The 20,721-nt window shown below is 38.7% G+C and overlaps 1 long non-coding RNA gene across 1 annotated transcript in view; it reads right to left on the reverse strand.

The window, feature by feature from the left end:
- LOC100612368 (uncharacterized) overlaps positions 1-18,209 on the reverse strand; it is a 564,878-nt gene extending 546,669 nt beyond the window's left edge. The window contains exon 1 of the long non-coding RNA XR_001715786.4: positions 18,120-18,209. This is a non-coding gene — a long non-coding RNA (uncharacterized LOC100612368). The remainder of the gene's footprint in view (positions 1-18,119) is intronic.
- Positions 18,210-20,721: the final 2,512 nt, after the last annotated feature.

The raw sequence follows: 20,721 nt of genomic DNA on the forward strand, positions 1-20,721 counted from the left end.
TTCTTATCAGGAGTTGCATTTAAAGAAATTTGAAAGCCCCTGGTTTAAATAACTTTGTCCACAGTATTGCTGAGACGTGTCAGGGGTCTACAGCTCAAATGTGAAATGAAAATAAATTTTAAGAGATGTGAAGATTAACTTTTGTACAACAGTTCTCTGAAACTCAAGCACTCACTTACTTTAAGCTGTCAAATATTTTACAAAATAATACCTAACAAATAGGATCAAAGGTTTCTCCCATAATATGTTTTGTAACTAAGAATATGTGGTCCAATATCACTAAATGACAGATTCTAACTTGCTTGATTGAGCCTTGCTATTTAGTAGTCATTACGGATAGAAGTTTCATTTAGTTGCATTGATCTTGTATTTAACTTTAGAATAAATTCAGAAGCTGAGCCATAAAATGTATGGTATGAATCCTTAACCCATGAGGACCCTTAAAAGGTCAAGAAAGCAACTGTAATTCCCACAAAAAACACACAAATGCATATGTTATCATTATATATAGCCTACACACATATGCCCCAACATGTTATCATTAGGCATAAACCAGAGAATATTCTACAGTATTTTAATTCTACTATACTTAAATAATACATAAAAGACACAAATACAGTTTTCATTTTTATGCTCCACTGCAATTTTATGAGAGGTCTAAAAAACATAAAAGTTACATACAAGTCTTTATTTATGCCACTAAGAGTAAGTTTTATCCTTGGAAATGCTTAAAAACTTGGCCTAATACATTCTGCCCAGTTATTCCTCATCCTTTGATTCCTTAACCTATATTTTTGTGAATAAATTTTAAGTTAGAAATTACTGATAAAGTATCAGTCATGAGTTTCACCTGAACTCAAAATTCTCCTCTTTTGAGAGAGCTATAATAAGTGGAAGTTTATATTTTATTTCATTGCTATCATCTCATTCCTTAGGTTCTTTATGGTGTTTTTAAAAATCCATAATATAATTCTATGAGAGTTAACATAATAGACTGTAACAGCTGTTATGGTCTATTGTGTAAATAAGTAATTACAGAATTTACAGACTATCATGTAAATATGTAATTATGGACTTTTTAAAATGTGCATTATTTACTCGATAGTCTATCGTTTACATATGTAATTATGGACTTTAAAACATGTATTATTTACTCAGTCTGTAACAGCTCCTTGGGACAGAGTCGTTCTGGCCTATCGGGTAAACATGTAATTACAGAAATTTTTTAAATATGTATTATTTATCTGATAGTGCTGCTACAGATTATCACATCCATACGTAATCACAGATTTTTTAAAAGTGGGTATCATTACTTTGTAAAATGCTTCTGCAAGTCAACTCAGAGACTTTCAGTTCATGGATCAGTTATCCAAAACTATGTGGTGATTCCTCCATATAGAATATTTGCAAAGAAAAGTGTTTTTTTTGCAAGTAATCTAAGTAAATTTTCAAGTTTCCTGAAGAAGTTATAAAAAACTGACCCCAAAGAAAACAAGTCATTTTGAGAACTGACCCCAAAGAGAACAAGTCATTTTGAGAGACGGGATATTTTTATAATAGTCTCTAGCTTAAGGTTCTTTTATCTTTCATTTTTTCAGTTATCTACATTACCATAATATTTATTTTTTAAAGCCAGAACCTCTTAATTCATCTGGTTTCTTTAAGGCAGAGTATCTGACATGCATTTTACCTGTTATCTCCTTTAATATTCAATTATGTACACCTCCTTATGCAGTAGTATACTGGTAAATGTTTAACAGTTGGCTGGAGTGAGGGGGATTTAAATCACTCGCCATTTTCTGTGGTGTAAATGCTCCCACCATGGCTGATTTCAAGCTACCAAAGGGATGTCACTTAACTCAATGTCACTCAACTAGTGAGCCATACAAGCAGGTAGGAGCCTATTTCAGCACACCACTACCTCTTACATCATTTCACATTCCAATTATTGAATGTCTTTTAATGTAGATTTTGAGGAAGTCAGAAACAAAAGTCTAATTGCTAAGGGCACATGAGGTGTTTAAAGCTTAAAATTAACGGACACATCTTCAATTAACAATCAATAAGAGACCTCTTTCTAGGTTCAGAAGATGCCAAAACTTTCTCTTAATCAAGTATGTAAGCAGCACTCTGGGATTGGGGGCAGGGAACGGCATTGTTTGGCACATCTGGTAGGAGGCCAATCCTGAGGTGGTTCATTACAACTGAGGTACACCTATGAAGAATAGTTTGGCAAAAAATTTAGAGATAAGTATCATGAGGGTGGTTGGGCTAGAAAACTTTAAGATGTATTCTAATCCTGTGAGCTGTTTTCATGATTTAATAAATAAGGTAAAGGTTAAATATATCGCATTTCAAAAAGCCATCCATACTTCCACAATTGTGCATTAACAGATTTAATTACTCTTTTTAACTGAGTAGTAAGTTGTAAGCTCAGCTAGACAATTCTAGAAGATGGAACTTCAAGAGAAATGCCATCAAAATAAACTTCAGATCACGCTATTAAAACTAAGGATGTTAAAGTTGTGCCTTTTATTTTAATAACAGACTAAATCATTGCTCTGTACTGAAATTATAAGAGCAAAACTTTGTACTACTTGTACATTCCAGTTTTTTGAAATATATGATTGAATATTCATCAATAAATGACAAAGATTTACAGTATATTCAAAGATTATTAATTACTTCCAATACTCTTAGTTTTAAATCTGGGGGAGAATATACTGATCTGCCTGCAGAGCACGGACAAGGAATCAGTGTATATATATATATATGATTAATTCTCCAAATACTAGGTGGACTTAAACACATCATCATGTGTGGTCAACAGAACAGACAGCCAGGGCAAAGGAGCTATCAGGAAAGTTCTATCCAAAGGCAACAAGATATTATATACATTTGTCTAAGATGCTCATAAAATTTTATTTCATTCTACCATTAAAAACATTCTGTGGAAGGCAGGACCTTCCATACACATTGAATTTTAGTATGGTAGTGTGAAGACTTTATCAAGACCTGACACCAAGGGTTGCATACCTTCAGGGAGAGATTGTGTTCCGCTATGTTTAAATTCCCATGTAGAGCAAAACACAAAATATACATTACACTAGAGTACCACATGGCCAAAGACTGACTACAGCATGCCAGGAAGAGGGCAGGTGCCTCCTGCCAGAGGCTACAATTTAATATCCTGCTATAAAAGCAATAGGAGGCTCCTGTTCATCTGAAACCTAGAACCTATAATAAAAACAGTGAACAATTCAAAACTGGCACATTGCTCCTACTGGCTGTTCATGTGCCAGGATTTTCCACCATGCCAGAGTTGCAAACTGTGTACAGTCTCTGGAAACAACTAAGCTCTTCTTATTTGTGAGGTAGAATTGTGAGTAGTGAGGGATTTACTACATAGGAAATTTTTATTTTCTTTGTTTTAAGAAAATGAGTGTAAAATATGTCCCAATGGTTATTTGGGAAACTCACTTATTATGAGTTTATTAAATGGCTGAAGTACATGATTTTAGAGAAAGTAGGACTTCGGCAGCTAACAGCCTGAGGCACAGAAATGGAAAAGGTAAGCCAGAACTTATAAACATTCATTTCATCCAGGTGTACCTCACCTTAAACAATAAATGCATCCCAGGAGTGATGGGAAAACAAAATACTTATACATTGGATCATATTTTAAATTAACTAGGGATACAGTTTCTTAAAGGAAGCCTCAGCTAGTTTTTTAGTAATGTGGATGACCAATTTGCAATTTATCAGTTTCTGAAATATGAATTTTCAGATATCAAATTTTAAAGCAGAGTACAGATACATGTGTCTAACAGAAGTACATGTATTTATAAATATTCTAAAAGTCATACAGTTAAGATCAAAATACATTAAAGGCATTACTGTTTAGCTTGATCCACATGGATTTTCTGGGTTTAAAGGAATATATGAAATATTTGCTCGAATAAGGATGTATTAGAAAATAAAAAACCAAGGTTTCCATGATTGCAGTTAGTTATCTGTGAAGTAGGAGTGCCAAGCAGTAAAACTCCGTGTCCACTTGGCTGCAACAATTAATATGGAGATATTTTCAAGGTGGGATTATGGGCACTGGAACCTCTAGGGATGGAATGTTTTGCCCATGCGTTAAATCCTCATTTAGTGTGAACTTAATGAAAAGATTGCAATATGTTCTGTCAATGGTTCCCAGAGCATGGAGATACTTCTTTCTTTACCCCTGAGAAAATGTAGTGAGATTTGTGCTGTATTTTATGGATGGAAATGTATGTGCTTTTTACTTTGTTTAGAACTCCTGAAGTTAGGCTTAAAATTATGTAGGAAAATGCAGTTACTCTAAGGCTGTAGTATTAGCTGGATGCACAGTATATTTGTAAACTTTGCTGTGTGGGGGGAGAACCTCTAACATCATAAAATATCAAGAAAGAATCAAATTTTTCTATAGCATTTTAAATTAGGCAGTAGCTATTTTCAACAGAAGCTTGTTGGTCTGCTATAAAAAAAGTTATTTATTTATTATTCTAATTTGGATTCACAAGTAAAGTGTGCTCCAGTCAGAAAAAGGACTTGCTTTGCACAGACATGTTCAGGGGCTGTAATACAGTTACACGTATGCTATTTACTTTTAATAAAAGAGAGGCTCTTTGAGTATAGCGAATAAATGTGCAATACTGATAAGTTAAAAAAAAAAAAAAAAGACCAGGGTGGAGTGGATAGGGGCAGAAACCAACAGGTCACTCATGCTTAGTTAGCATTCGAGTAGGTGCTCAGGCAGCCCTCAGGCAGCCTAGAATACTCCTATGCCCCAGGTACACCAGTGAGGGAGCTCTCCTTGGAGAATGAACTGATACTTGGACATCTGCAAGAAACCAACATAGTCAGCTCGTCTCCCTCCTCAATTCATGGCTTAGATAGGACCAAACGTGTTTTTTCTCAGAAGTGTTGAAGAGCACATCACCTTGGGAGTCCTGGGACCACCAAATATTCAGGGTCCAAGCAAACAACTCAGAGAGGCTCTTCATAATTAGCACTAGTGACCCAGTTACCTTAACCCTTGAATTCTGTCCTTTTATGGAACCCAGACCTCAGAAGTTTTGAAATCTAAGCAGGCCAGGGTTTGAGGTATTTGTTTCTTTGTGTTTAGCATCATAGAATTCTTTGGTTGGAACGAGATCCTCAAGATAATTTAGTCAAACCCCTTCACTTTAAAGTTAAGAAAGCTAGCCAGGCACAGTGGGTCACGCCTGTAATCCCAGCCCGTTGGGAGGCTGAGACAGGTGGATTACTTGAGGTCAGGAGTTTGAGACCAGCCTGGCCAACATGGCCAAACTACGTTTCTACTAAAAATACAAAAAAGTAGCCAAGTGTGGTGGCATGTGCCAGATACTCAGGAGGTTGAGGCAGAAGAATCACTTGAACCTGGGAGGCAAAAACTGCAGTGAACTGAGATCGCACCACTACACTCCACCCTGGGTGACAGAGCTAGACTCCATCCCGAAATAATAATAATAATAATAAAGTTGAGAAGGCTAAGGCCCAGAAAAGTTGACATGGTTTGGTAGACAGCTGGTTAGTGGCTAAGTCACAGGTGGAATCTCACTCCAAGGATAAAGACATAACATTTGTTAAGTTATGTATAAGGTGCTGTACCTAAGTTACCTCATTTAATTCTCATATACTCCCTATCATCCGCATTCATAGAGTAAAGCAAGTGAGATTTAGAACAGTTTACCAAACTTACTACAAATCGTACACTTTTAGATCAATTTGCTAAAAATCTATTCATCAAATGGCCAATTTGCGAAATAATAAATATGAAGAATGGCCAATTTGCTGAATTTACCAAGAAATTATTTCTTTAAACTATGTCCAACTTTTAAAGCAATTAATATTATTCATAGTAATTAAAGCTTCCAAATATTATTTCTAGTTTTAGTTGACTGGTTTTCATTTTATCTTCATGGCAACAATTTTTAGGAATTTAAATTCACTTTGTATTGGTAATTAGTATACATCAAATTTGAGGTCTCAATTACATGGTCCATTATAAAATCCCTTCTGGCATTCCAGCTTATTTTCTACCACTTACAATGCTATTGTCTTTCATCTCAAATCTTCCTACAAACCAGTACCAAGTTAACATACCAAAGGGATAGAAGCCATAAACTTTCTGCATTTTATAAAATTTCTAGCAAATTGCATGGGATGGTTCAATACCCTTAATGACATTTTGAATATTTAGTTTAATTGTGTTTAGTCCTAGTTTTAGTTTACTTTTTAATTTTGCCCTAGCCATTTCAGCCCAGCAATTCTGTAGCACATTTGTCAGTCCAAACCAGCTAAATGTCATTTCCTGTATGTTTCACATTTCAGGCGTATGTTTAAAATATATTACAAGTAATCCATTTGATTCATTCAGTTAGCAAATCTGTGAATCAAAAATGTATAAAAGACAATGGGTTAGATTAAAAATGAGTTAGATGACGGGAACTCACCTTATCCTTATGATTTAAGAAGTCCTTGATTTTAAGACAACACAACACTGTGATTCAAAATACATAAGCTATAATGTAAAATGGCTGCAGTTCTAAGAAGAACTAAAACCAAACTAAACTAAACTAAAACTCTAAATTATCTCCCAAAGCTGCCACAGTCACCTTATACAGCAGGATTTGCTACAAACTTTAAGAAACCTAATAGAAGGAAAGTTTTATAAAGCAGTGATTTGGCAAATTGATCATTCCATGAAGTGTTCAGTAGGGAAATTGGATTTTGGTGAATTGACTTTCTGAGAAGTAATTTTTGGAGAAATACAATTCAAGGTAATTATCCTTCAGAAAGCTGTTTTTTGGTGAAGTGACCTGCTTCTAATCACCAAATGGTGAGGCATTAAAACCTGTCTGCTGATTCTAAAATTCACATTCTATCCTCCATATTTTTTTTCCAATTAACCACATCACCATTGATGTAAAGTAATCAGGAAAGATTTATGAAGGCCCCCAAAAATGTGGACTGAAAATTTTAGACTACTGAAGCTACCTTTAAATGTATCCAAATAAGGGAATTGAATAAAATCTCATAGTTGAGTTCAATGCAAAACCCATACTATATGTCCCAGCAGAGGAGTAAGATACAGTGATTCTGACTTGCCTAGTGAGAAGGCACTTTCCTTGATACCAAGAACCTTAATTCGAACAAAACTTAAACATTTATATTCATATCATGTGGATCTGTCTGGCCACAGTTAATTTGAGCCTATCACTTTATTCCCTGTACAGAATATCTAAAGCTTTAAGGCAGATTCAGGGAGCCTTTTCTTCCTGAAACACAAACACTTACACTACGCTCTCATTAACTGGAACTTTCACATCTGCACTGAAGTGAAAATAGAACCTAAAGCTCTGTCCTACCTACTGTATGTCAAATAACACAGATTAGAAAGGGTGTATTTGACAATGGCATTTTATTCAGGCTTCAGAGGGAAAGAGTTGGACAAGTCATAAACTTGCATAACCATTAAATAAAAATAACTGCAGGGATGTTTAAGAGATATACTAAAATAAAAAATTTGAAATACTTGATAAAGGCAAAATTTTACCTGTTATTCATTTTACTTTATCCCAACTTGACACAATTATTAAAAAACTTTACCTCTACAACTTAAAAGCTAAAACCACTTCCAAGGCTTCTGGAGCCCCATATGGAGTCAGTTACCAGGGTAGAAGATGGGAGTGAGTTTCCAGGGTAAGAAGAGAAACGTCATTATTTGGTGGCATCTTCAGGTTTAAATAATCTAGGCCAACACTTTTCACAGAAATATGATGTGAGCCACATATATAATTTTAATTTTCACATTAAAAAAGTGAAAAGAAACAGGTAAAATGGATTTTAATATATTTTTACCCCAATGTATCCAAAATATTACCAATTCAGTATGTCATTGATATAAAAAATTGAGATATCTTACATTATTTTCATAAGTCTTCCAAATCTGGTATGCATTTTACACTTACAGCACCATTCAATTTAGACTAACCACATTTCAAAAGCTCAACAGCTACAAGTGGCTAGTAGTTACCCTACTGGACAATGCTTCTTTAGACTCACAGTCTCATTTGAAAAGGAGAGGTACTTTGAAGGTAATGGAATTATATGATTCTGTCTGGATTGAAGTGGACTGCTCTTTGCTTATTGTTGATTGTGAATGCTAGGCAGTTCTGAGGATTTAGACCAGGAAAGCACAATGACAAGATCTCCAAATCCTGTCATTGTAGGCCGGGTGCCGTGGCTCTTGCCTGTAATCCCAGCACTTTGGGAGGCTGAGGCGGGCAGATCACCTGAGATTAGGAGTTCAAGACCAGCCTGACCAACATGGAGAAACCCTGTCTCTACTAAAAAAAATACAAAATTAGCCGGGCTTGGTGTCACATGCCTGTAATCCCAGCTACTCAGGAGGCTGAGGCAGGAGAATTGCTTGAATCCAGGAGGCGGAGGTTGCGGTGAGCCAAGATCATGCCACTGCACTCCAGCCTGGGTGACAGAGTAAGACCCCATCTCAAAAAAAAAAAAATTCTGGACTGTAAGGCATTTCTCAGTTCACATGCAATTAATATTGATATTTCCGAGTTGTAAAATTTTGGGCTGTTCCTTGGTTTTCTAAATATTTTCCTTTACATCTAAATCCAGGTGGATAAGAAACACAGGAACCCTCTTCTCTTCCCTACACCCCACCTCCAGTCATCCTTCTACTGGATTCTCAAGAGTAGCCACTCTTAAGTGTAGTTTTCCTTCTATTTTGATGCACAAGGTATCTCTGAGTCTTTGCCTAGGCTGCTGTCTCTTCTTAAACCACCCTTTGAGCAGTGCTACCTGCATCCCTCATCTCCATCATCTGGCTGGCTCCTAATAGCTATCCGAAGTCAGCTTTGCCCTTCAAACCCCAAGACCACCCGAAGACCCAAACCCAGTGTTCTTTCTTCACATTCCCATGGCAAACATTGTGGGCTCTTATGCCACACTGTTTCCATTGTGGGCTCTTATGCCACACTGTTTCCATTGTGTTTCTAACTCTATGTATTACCTTCGTAGTTACAATGCCTAGTACAAAATAAGTGTACTTAAAGTACACAATAAAGGCTCATAAAGATGAAACATGGAACAGTATATGGAAAGTATAATAAAGTTCATCTATTCAAAGAATAAATGTTTTAAAGTACATGTCTAACATCTTTCTTAGCAAAAATGCATTTAAAGTGCACATGTCCCAGACATTGTGCTAGATGTTGAGGATACAGAGATAAACAAGATTCTAACCTATAAGAGACGATAGTTAAGCAACGGTAAAGATGAACACTTCTCAAAAGTATGTGAATTCGAGTCTCCTGGGGAATTCGTTGAAAACAGATTCTGATTCAGGGGATCAGCGGTAGGGCTTAAAATTCTGCATTTCTAATAAGTTCCCAAGTGACACTGCTGGTCCCATGACCATACTTTAAGTAGGGAAGGACTATGGCCCGTAAGTTAGGAGACCTGAAGTTTAGCCGTGACTCCTGTTGTATGAGTTACTTCTCTTAATATTGCCAGATCTGCTTGCTCAGCTCATAAATTGTTTCAGATCAGAGAGGAGATTAGATGATTTCTATATTATCTATAAGCTCTATAATCCATGATATCCATATTCTATCAGGCTTCGGGGGACAGTAGGGATCAGACCTGTGGTTTTTAGTTTTGGCTGCTCTTTAGAATCACCTAGGGCTAATTTCAAAATTCAGATGCCCAGAACACAGATCAGACCTTGGAATGTCTGCAGGTGGGGCTCAGGCATGAGTATTTTTAAACAACCAGGGTTGAGTAATCCAAGCAGTATGTGTTGATTGTTAACTCAATTGATTGGTATTAATGAGGTCGGAGATAACAAAGGATGCTCCCCTTGGCAGGTAACTTTGTCCTATTCTGCTGGTAGTACTACAATGCCTGTTGGTCCAAAGAGCCTGATTAAAGGCACTGTGAAGTTCTATTTCCAACACTGAAAAAGCACCCCAAAGCACAGGCTCTGAGGTGTAAAATTATTCACAAAAGAAAAGCTATGCTGATACCATAACAAATAATTAGCCATGCTTCCCAACCTTTTGCAGGCCTCACACTTGACAAAGGAGATCAAAATGAAAATGGAGCATTTATTTTTTCCCCCAATGAAGAATGGAAACACCAGCATCCAAGAAGCCACTGAATATATATGCTTTGCAAGTAAAGCCGTATCCTAGATTCTTTTTAAATTAGTTTTGGAAATTTGAAAATTTTAAATAAAAAAGTACTAATGCTTTTTAAGGGTGTTTCAGCAGTTTTCAAAATGGAACAGGACTTTGTCATCCTCACCACATCTCTTAGGTCTAGGTTAAGAATAGAGGAGAAACATCCAAACTTGTTCATACTTTTAAGATATCTTAGTTTTAAATGTGTTGGTTTCTTTAACTTTAAAAAAATTGCTTTGCTGAAGTAAGAAAAAAGAGAATTAGATTTTTTATCATTTAACTCAAGTAATGAATTGCTTTGTAGCGCAACAGTAGCACATCACTGAAATACTGATTATTTTTTCTTTATTAGTTTTCACTTTGAAATATACTGTGCACACTTTTCCAAAACAGATTACTTGTGTCTGACAAATGTATCAACAAATAGCTAAAGAGTACATACTACAATCAAAATATTCTAGGATTTGAGAGGTAAGAGAGTATGATATTCTGTTATCTTCAAAGACCTTAGAACCTGTCTGAAGTGATTAAACTTACATTCTATGAAAAGATAGCTAAAATTATGAACACAAAATAATAAAAGCTAAAATAGTAGTTTTAAAGCTTTCAGAGAAGAGAGATACCTCACTTCCAGCTGGGATGGGTTAATGGAAGGCTAAATAAAGAAGGGAAAGGTTTGATTCGAACCTTCAAGGATGGCAGGTATTAGATCATTAGCCTAGAAAAGGAAACTCTATGATCAAGAGCAAGAGGAAAGGAAATCATAAGATGGGCTCAAAAATAGTGATAAGACAAGTAATGAGTAATGAGACAAGAATGTCTCACCTGGGCCAGGTGAAAAGTTCCATATCAGCCAGGCTTAGATCTGAAGACTTAAGGACTATGAACAAAACAAAAGCATAGTTAGGCAAATTGGATTAATACTTCCGGTCTCCAGGGACAGGGTAAAGTTGATATATATAGGACAGTATAAGCATAAGAATTGACAAAGATAAGGTATCATGTGGCTAGAATGGAATTACCTGAGGGCTCGCTAGGCTGAAGACTTCTCTTTTTACATTTTCCTACAGCTAATGAGAAATCAGTGGAGACTTTTCTTTGCTTGCTTGTCTAAGTAATACTCTAAAAGCCATATTTTTCAGGAAGACAAATTTTGAGCCATATATAGCACAAATTAGAGTGGAATAGAACAGATTAGTAGACTGATGCAGAAAGGCTGATCTCAATTGTAGTACTAGAAAGAGGAAAGTGCAAAGAAATTAATGTAGGAATAACAAAACGTAAGACTTAGTGAATAACTAAATCTGGGGGGTGGGGTAGCAGAGCCATGGGTGCCCCACACATAAACTCCAAGCACTCATTTCTTCACACTGAAAGCTGCTTGCTGTGAACACCTATAATCTTTGCTTGAGGTATTCAGCCCGGCTGGGGGAATATGCTTGGCCCACATGTAGGACAAGCCAGCAATGCCAGAGAGATAATACCCTTAGAAGCAGCTCAAACCAATAAAGATAGAGATTTGGAGGACAAATGCCACAAACTCCTCACTCCTCCATTAGAATAACTCTTAGTCTTACACTAACTCTCAGAATATCCCAGTGGTAACTTGCTTGTTAATACACCTTATCTTGTATTTCTTTAATTTCCTGTCTCTTCTCTCCACTCCCTTATCAGCATTTTTTGGTGTTACTCCCAAAGAAATTTGTATTTTTAAACTTCAAAGGCACTGGGATCCTTGCCTTGGCCACTGCTTCTAGAGTGGCCTAACATAGGCCATAGTTAAGAAGAAAGCAGAATTAAATTCTAACATGGTTAAGAAGAAAGCAGAATTAAAGATTAGGCAGAATAATAGGGCAACAAAAGTGTTTACATCCTAATCCTTGGAACCTGTGAATATGAAACTTTCTATGGCAAAATGGACTCCGCAAATGTGATTAAGGTTAAAGACTATGAGAGAGGGAGACTATCCTGGACTATCCGGGTGTGCCTAATCAAATCACACGGTTGCTTAAAAGCAGGAAACCTTTCTCAACTGTAGTTAGAGGGAAACGTGACTATGGAAGAATGGTCAGAAACATCCAACACTGCTGACTTTGAAGATGGAGGAAGGGGGCTCTGAGCCAAGGAATGTGGGTGGCCTCTAGAAGCTGGAAAAGATAAGAAAATGGATTTTCCTCAGGAGCCTTCAGAAAAAACTAAGACCCTGGTGACACCGTGATTTTAGTCAAGATGTGTATCAGAGCTCTGACCTACAGAATTGTCAGATAATAAATTTGTGTTGTCTTAAGTCACGAAGTTTGTTGTAATTTTTTTATAACAGCAATAGAAAACTAATACACATAAAAAGTGAAATTAAGATTGATTTTTCAGATGTTGATCTGAATGTTTAATATGTTGAGTTCTGTCTGTGTTCTTGATTGAGTGATATTCTTAGAGATTCATAGAGCCTCTTATATATATGGAATATCATTCTTCCATTCTTTAATTACGAGATGGTAAAGATGTTTGATATTTGTTGTTTTGTTTTAGCCAGAAAATTACTGTCATTTAATCAATCCTGTTAAATCTTACGTGATGTCCTCAGAAAGATATAATTAAAGAAATGTGTTGTTACAGTGGAAACTATGGCAACTAATAATAGAATGCCATTGTCAAACTCACTGTCTCTTTCCAGTGCTCAGTTTCACCTGGACTATATTTAGAGTCTTTCATTTGGAAAGGATGGTTATGTGTCAAATGTGTTGTATGAGTATATTCTCGAATTTTAAAATTTCATTGAGTTGTGACACACACAAGGGCTTGATATAGGAATTCTGACATAATTAAGAGCAAGTTAAAGTTAACTTTCAGTGCATTGTTGAAAATATATAATCTCAGACCCATGATTTTATCTGAGCATATGGTTGTTGTTTTCAGATACTGTACTTATGGAATATTATATCATAATTATAATAAATATAAAATAATATAATTTAATTTTAGTTAATTCTGCAGTCTCATTGGGTTACTCCATTTTATCAGTCCCCGTCATTTTCTACCCTGTTTATCCAATCTTTGCAGCCATACTCAGTCTTCACCTCTTTCCATAAACATGCACAGCAGAGACATAATAGAACAATAAACACTCTAACCCATTGGTAGAAATGGATTTGGCAAGAGGGGTTGGGTCTGCTGCCCCTAAACAAAGGGTTCTGGAGTGAGAGCAAAGCCCAAATACCCACACCTCACCTAATCTCCACATGAAGTCTACCTAGCTCTCTGACACATCTACCTGGTTCCTAGCTTGTATTCTGGTAGCAATAAAGCCCAGGTGCAAGCAAGACTGGGACTTTGGCCTCTCAGTGAACTTCAGCCAGCCTCTTCCTCCAACAAGATTCTGCTTCCACTAGCTCTGGTACTAACTGGCACAGAGCTCTCTGATTTATGTATCTGAAAACCCAGCGATGACAAGAGCTGCTGCTCCTTTGACATACTGTCTACTCTGTTTTCCTTGATGCAGATTCTACTGATTTGAGTTGGCCTACCTCTATGGCCATGGTTGTTGATATTGCTGTTTAGCCTGAGATGGGCAGGGGTGAAGATCTGGGTTGAAGGGGAATGTTTTGCTGCCCCACTTTGTTTTTCACAGCCTGTGACTCATAGCCCTTGCTGGTCTCCCATTCCTGCTCCAAGCACACAGCATACCACAAAGCCACCTTAATTAAGCCAAATTCTTATTAAAAAAAAAAAAAAAAATCTACAGATTGCATTCAAATAAAAGCCAAATGTTTTGCTTTTACGTCTCCCTCTTTTACATATACCTATATGTAAACTCTTGCCAGACAAATTTTAAATAATTCACTTTATATTTACACATTGTAAGTTTAAAACCTACAATGTTTTTATGTATTACAGCTTCAGTTCAGTCCCTGAAAGGGCAGGACAGACAATAAACATTGCTACCTCTCTGGTGGGCTGTGTAGTCAGGTGTTTCAGAAAGGGGTCTGCTGACAGCACATCCTCTAACTCTAAAGATAACGACACCAGATGCACCACCACCCTTAAAAGGAAAAAAACTTCCCCTAAATACCAAGATAATTTGTAGAAAGGCTACATGGTTACAAAAGCAGTTTGGCAGGGCTTAAGGAAATGAAATAAGGGAGGAAGCAAGTGCAAAGGACATTGAATTTCAAGTAATAATGGGCTCAAACACTTTAAAACCAAAAATAATCTGTGTACCCTACAGCTTGGAGACTTGTACTCAGCAGATCACAATTCTGCAGCCATGTGTCCCTGAACGATTAAAGAAGATGATTCAAGGGGATTACCTGTTGGTACAGGCTTTTAATGCCGACAATGTGGCTAATTTTGAAGGCAGGTGCCTTCCTCGGCTTTTATTTGCTATAGAGTTTTTAATGTACTTAACACTTTTAAAATTTAGTTTCTACTAAGATACTATTTTCTCTGAGACTGGCCTTGTGAACAGAGGATTTGCCAACTATAGTACCTTTCAAGAATGTCATCCTGAGATATTCAAATTTAATATTATCTATCATAGCTTTCTCACCATCTTCTTCTTCTTTACCCTCCCACAATCTTGCCCTCCGATCTACACCCTCAGTCAATGCCCATGGTAAGGTTATCAATGACCTCCTCTTTGACAAATTCAGTGGCCTCTCATGATTTGGGGGACCATTCCTTTGTTATTGATACTATCAGGCTTCCTCAACACCCTTCTTCATCTTGATTTCAGAGGCAGAAAAATATCCCAATTCTCCTTATATTTTTCTGTAGACTAATGGGTTTCATTACATTTTGTTTTTGCTTGAGTTTCAATAAATGTTTGCCAAGTAATAGATCCAAAAACCCCTACCAGAAATTGTTACTTTGGGGCCTAGCTGACACAAGAACAGATTGAGTTTGGAATGAAGTTCCATGTGGAACGACCTATGCAACTCTTATCTATTACATGGTTGGGAGTATAAATCTTGCGAGCTTCTTAAGCAGTTTTCCCAGCATTATTGACATACTGATTACTAAATGGTGAGACTACAGAGTACTTACTGATGATACCCAGACTACCAGGACTGCAACTACCTTGAAACTTCAGGAAAACCAGGAAAGAAGAAATGCTTCATGGATGTAATAATGCAGTCTAGAGATTGATTTCTAGCTTAAACTGATCACAAATATCTGCCTCACTGGAGCCTACAATTTACACTTACTAGTAGACAAGGTCTAGACTTAGGCATTGACTATTTCTACACAGCAATTTCCAGAAACCAGCATTGGAGGTTTAAATATCATACATTAAATTTGTCTGTCATTCAAATGCACACACAAGAGTAAGAAAGGATGCTAGCTACCAATGAGAAAGATGTAGATTCAAATTCCTTAATATGTATATATATAATAAGTATTTTTACATTTGGAGATGGTGTTTCTAACGGTATATTTGTGTATATTGCAAAATTCTTCCATCCCATATTCTGCATCCCAAATTCATATATATAGTATTAAATTTTCTTTTCTCTATAGAAGGACTTATTTAACCTCCTCAGTTTAAAGAAAAATAGTAAGGCCATAATGAATATTGACTAACCTTGGGAACCAAAAAGTAAACATAAAAACAATTTCTTACTCTAAGATCAGGCTTAACAATGTGCTAATAGCCCATAATGAAGATGGCAGCCATGAGTTAATCAACACATTAAGTTGGGATCAGAAGTGTCAACTCAAGTGCAGTCTACTAATTTACTGACCCTTAATGGGTCAGCAAGATCTATAACCCATAGGCTGATCTTTCTACTTCTGTTAAAGTCATTGTGGAAGCCAATTCACTTTCTTCCATGATTATGATCTCTGAACTGATATGGACAGGGAGTCAACATAAAATCCATTTATGAGAATGTGCTTGGGGTTACTGAGTAACGGGATCTCAAGCTAACTGGTGAGTTAAGTGTCTGGGTAGAAGCTCTTTATGAAACCACCAGCTTTGTGTTTCTCATGTCCACACAACTGAAAATACACATGTGCAATCTTCACTGAAAGCTTCTGACTCCAGTAAGTCCTGAGTTCTTGAGTTAGCTAAGACTCGCTACCCACTCCCATTTCTATTCTGCTCTCTGAAGATAAACCTTACTTTTTAAAATGTCAATGGGTCAAAAAGAACTGAGTAGTGGGATGGTAAGGTGATGGGCTATACCTGCCAAATAGTAATTGTGAAATAAGTTTTGCTTTACTAAACATGTAGTGAGCTGGATAGAAAGTTGCTTTGGTGATTAAGCAAAAAATAGACATAATTTGGTGTAATCTGACAAATGAGAACCAATCACCTAGTGTTTGCCACCTTCAAGGGGAAGAAGAGAAATAGTACGTGCATATCTTATTCCAGATGGGCCTTCCAAAGGGTATAATAAAAATTATGAATCAAGAATTCGCTTGAATCCTTTTTTGTATAGAAGATATGATTGCTATGATAATGCAAAAAAGATTGTTTTTAATGTCAGCATTTTCTTTCTCAGGTAATACAGCAATTCATTGTACAATTTACAATGGTGCATTAGCAACCCAGCAGCAGTGTGATGTCAGAGCCTCAAAAAGACGTATGCAAGAGAAGCAACTGGGCCTAGTTCTGTTGCCCTGGCCCCCAGTCAAGGCTGCTTAAATGTCACCAACTCCAGTCCTGCTCTGTTCCACAGCTAGTCCTGGCTGTGATTTTCTCCCAAATAGGACACAGATATTAACTAAGGTTCTGGAAAGAGGAAGCAAGAGAAAGAGAAAAAGCAAACTACTGAATGCACTAAACATTTTTTTAAAGTTTTATTGCAAGGAAAATAGAGGTTAACTTGAAGGACCTAAGAATTTGTTTTTCTCTGTACAAAGCAAATATGTCAGTTGCATGCCGATGATGCTGGAAGCATTCCGCAAAGGAAACCATCTTTTCTGGGAACACAGAAAGCCCCCTCTGTTGTTGGTGACATTGCCCTCCCTTTTTCCCCCTATTTGTTGCCTTTGTTTTCCTCCCCTGTCATTACCTAACCTCCTAGTACTGCTGTGCCAACCGCAGCACAAAGACACTCGTCTAAAAAGCCTCTGTAGGAGAAAGAGTTCCACCCTACGGAAAAAAGTGAACCCTCGGGCCACAAAGACGAGGAAAGAGTCAATCTTTGGAAAAGCTCTCACAGACGTGGGTGGCTTTGGCAAGGTCAGCCTTTGGAAGGCGACCTCTTGAGCAGGTTCTCAACCCTAAGGCCGGTCTGAGAAAAGCAATGAGGGGAGTAGAAAAGAACGGGGAGAAGAGAGGGAGTAAAGGGTCGGGGAATGGAAGGTAGGATAAAGAGGGGGTACAGGTAGGGGACAGCGAAGGCGGCGGCCCCTCCTGGGATTACATCTTTCGGTAACCACCCCCGCCCTCCGCACTGGCACTTCGCGCGGGGTCACTGCCCGGCCCCACCTCCTGGGCTGAGTGGCGCGCTCCGCCTGGGTCTCGGAGGCGGTGGCGCAAGGCGAGCGCGCACCGGGGCCGTCCGCTGGGCTGGCCCAGGCGGGGAGGTCCTGACCCCAAGAGGCAACAAACGAGTGGAGGGGCACTGCTCTCCACACTGCTCTGCCGCCCCCACCCCAACTCTCCCCTCCCCTTCCCCCTGGCTGCAGCAGCAGCAGCAGCAACAGCAGCAGCAAACGAACAGAGCCACAGCGTCACCGAAATCCAAGCGGAGCCCAGCTGCGCCGGGGGCAAGAGGAGGGGGCTGGGGCGATCCGGTGGGGGAGGGGGCAGGGGATGGTGGGGGTGCTCCGGGGCCGCCGGGGGCGGGGAGGCAGCGGGGGTGGCGCGCGCGGCGGCCGCGCCCCGGGCCCGCGGCCGGCGTCACTTACCCGGCCAGGGCGCGGGAGCAGCTCGGCCGACTCCTCGGAGCCCGCGGCGGCTCGGGGCCGGCGGTCGGCGCAGCCCGGGCGCTGCCAAATGTAAACAATCCGCCATGATTTCTTTGTTTAGCTAATTGAACCTGCCGCCGTCTCGAGTCCCAGGCGCTCCCTCTCCCTTCTCTCCCCTTCCCCCCTCGCGCTCTCTTTTATTTATTTATTTGTCTCTCCCCCCACCCCGCCCTTAGTCTTTCCCTCTCTTTAGTCTTAGTAGCTGCTTTTAATGGAAGTCGAGGCAGTTGGGTAGTTGGTGCAGGGAGTGCGGTGGTGGTTTTTATAAATACAGGTAAAATAATACCCAAATTTCAGGCTGAGGTGCAGTTTCTGGAAGAGGAGGAGGGTGTTCCTCTCCTTCCCTCCCTCTTTCCCCCTCCCCCGTTTATTAGAGTATACTCGGTGGAAAGTGCCAGAAAAATGCGCTGCATCTCTGAGTCACCTTTTCTTCCCGCCGAACTCTCTAGCACCCAAGTTCGCTGGCGGATTTTGGACTCTGCCAAAGTGCTGAGTTCGTCGTTTACTTTGAAAGCCTGAAATATAACTGATGTCCAACTGCAGGAAGGCGCACGGAATCGCCGCCAACAACCCGGGGGCGAATCACCGCCCTGCAGCCGGCTCCTCAGGGGAGTGACCTCTTGGTGTCAACTAAACTCCTTTAGGGAAATACCCGGTTTTTCCACGCGCGCGTGCGCGCATACGCACACACACGATCCAAACTAGCACGAACACAGTGGAAAGCTCCCAGAGGAGCCCAACTGTTCAGCCTCACATTTGCATAAATTACTGGTCCCAATAAAATTGTTGCAGAAATATTGGGGAAGGAGTAGACTCTGAGCCTCGAGTTTCAAACTTTCAGGAAATATTTAGGTCCTGGTGGAAAGAAGGGCTCAGCATTCCTTCATCTGAGTTTCTGTGGGTAGAAATGCATTTGATCACCAGTTTTGACTATGGTTAATGCAGGCATCATTTAAATCCTGTTCTAGGTGAATTTATGAAGAGTTTCAGGGTAATCCGTGGCAGAAAATTCTAGGGTTATGGCTTCATTTATTTAAAAAACTACTCCCCCAGTCTCACTTCTATTTATAACCACCATGTTGATGACACCAAAAATGATTCAATATTTTAATTAATAAGGAGGTTTGAAAGTCATCTACATCTTGCAGTAAAACTGCCTTTTAAGTTATCATCGGGATTAATCTCATTAAAAGAAGTTATTTCCTTAGCTATGCTTATTTCTCTGTGGGGAGAGCACTGTTGAATGGAGTAATGTCACCCTTAGAAGTTTGGACGAACCATTTATGCGTCACATAATGTATTGATCGTATGGGTAAAAGGGTCATCTGATCCAATCAAGAGAACTGAACTAATGAGTATTTACACTAAGCCCAGTCACTGTGGTCGTCTTACCCACTGGGTCAATTAATAAATAGGTGTACAAACATTCTGATTAAATATAAAAGAAAGGAATTGTATTGCCAAGCAATCAAAATGACCCCAATCAAATCACCTGTTTACACTTAGGTCTAGTCTATTCCCTCATGCAAGTTTAACAGAGGTTATTATCATATTATTTTCCACACTTTCGATGTGGTTTTTTTTTTTTTTTTTTTTTGGAAACAGATTTTCGCTCTTGTTGCCCAGGCTGGAGTGCAATGGCGTGATCTCGGCTCACCGCAACCTCCGCCTCCCGGGTTCAAGCGATTCTCCTGCCTCAGCCTCCCAAGTAGCTGGGATTACAGGCATTTGCCACTACGCCCGGCTAATTTTGTATTTTTAGTAGAGACGGGGTTTCTCCATGTTGGTCAGGCTGGTCTCAAACTCCCCACCTCAGGTGATCCGCCCACCTTGGCCTTCCAAAGTGCTGGGATTACAGGCGGGAGCCACCGCGCCTGGCCTCTTTTTTTATATCATGCCAAGTTTTACATGTTTCCCCAAATTCTAGCCTATATCTCACCTTGCAAAACCCACCTTGATATGTACCTTCTCCCAGTGATTGGACCTTATTACTTCTCTTGGCATCAGATATGAAACTAATGAGCTTCACAACTGATGATCAAGGCCCTTGAATAGGGGGGACTGATATGCCAATACGTGGAAGGATTTTTTTTTTTTTTGCACAAAATTTAGGTTTAAGAACCTATAATTTCACTTTTAAAAATTAATTTCTTTAAATACCTGCCCTGTTTGTTTAGAATTACTGTCCATATTCACATTTTTTCTTTTTCTTTGTTCAGCTTTTAAGTCCAGGAGTACATGTGCAGGATAACGTTAACTTTTTCTAATACATTGAATGTTGCATGTTTACACCATTCACCTGTCCATTGTCAGGTTTATTTCATGTGTCACTTGCCATGAACTGAAATTTGTTTGGAAATTAGAGGGTGAGGGGCAAGTAGAACTTCTCTTGAGCCTATTCTAGATTCTCATATGTCTCTTTAACAGGCAAGATCACATTATATTAATAGATTTGCACATGTGTAATCACATACATACAAAATGTAATCACATTCCGACACTCCTTGAAAATACATTAAAAAATGGAAATTCGTACATAGCT

This window comes from Pan troglodytes, chromosome 12, assembly GCF_028858775.2.
Source record: "Pan troglodytes isolate AG18354 chromosome 12, NHGRI_mPanTro3-v2.0_pri, whole genome shotgun sequence".
Classification (NCBI taxonomy): domain Eukaryota; kingdom Metazoa; phylum Chordata; class Mammalia; order Primates; family Hominidae; genus Pan; species Pan troglodytes.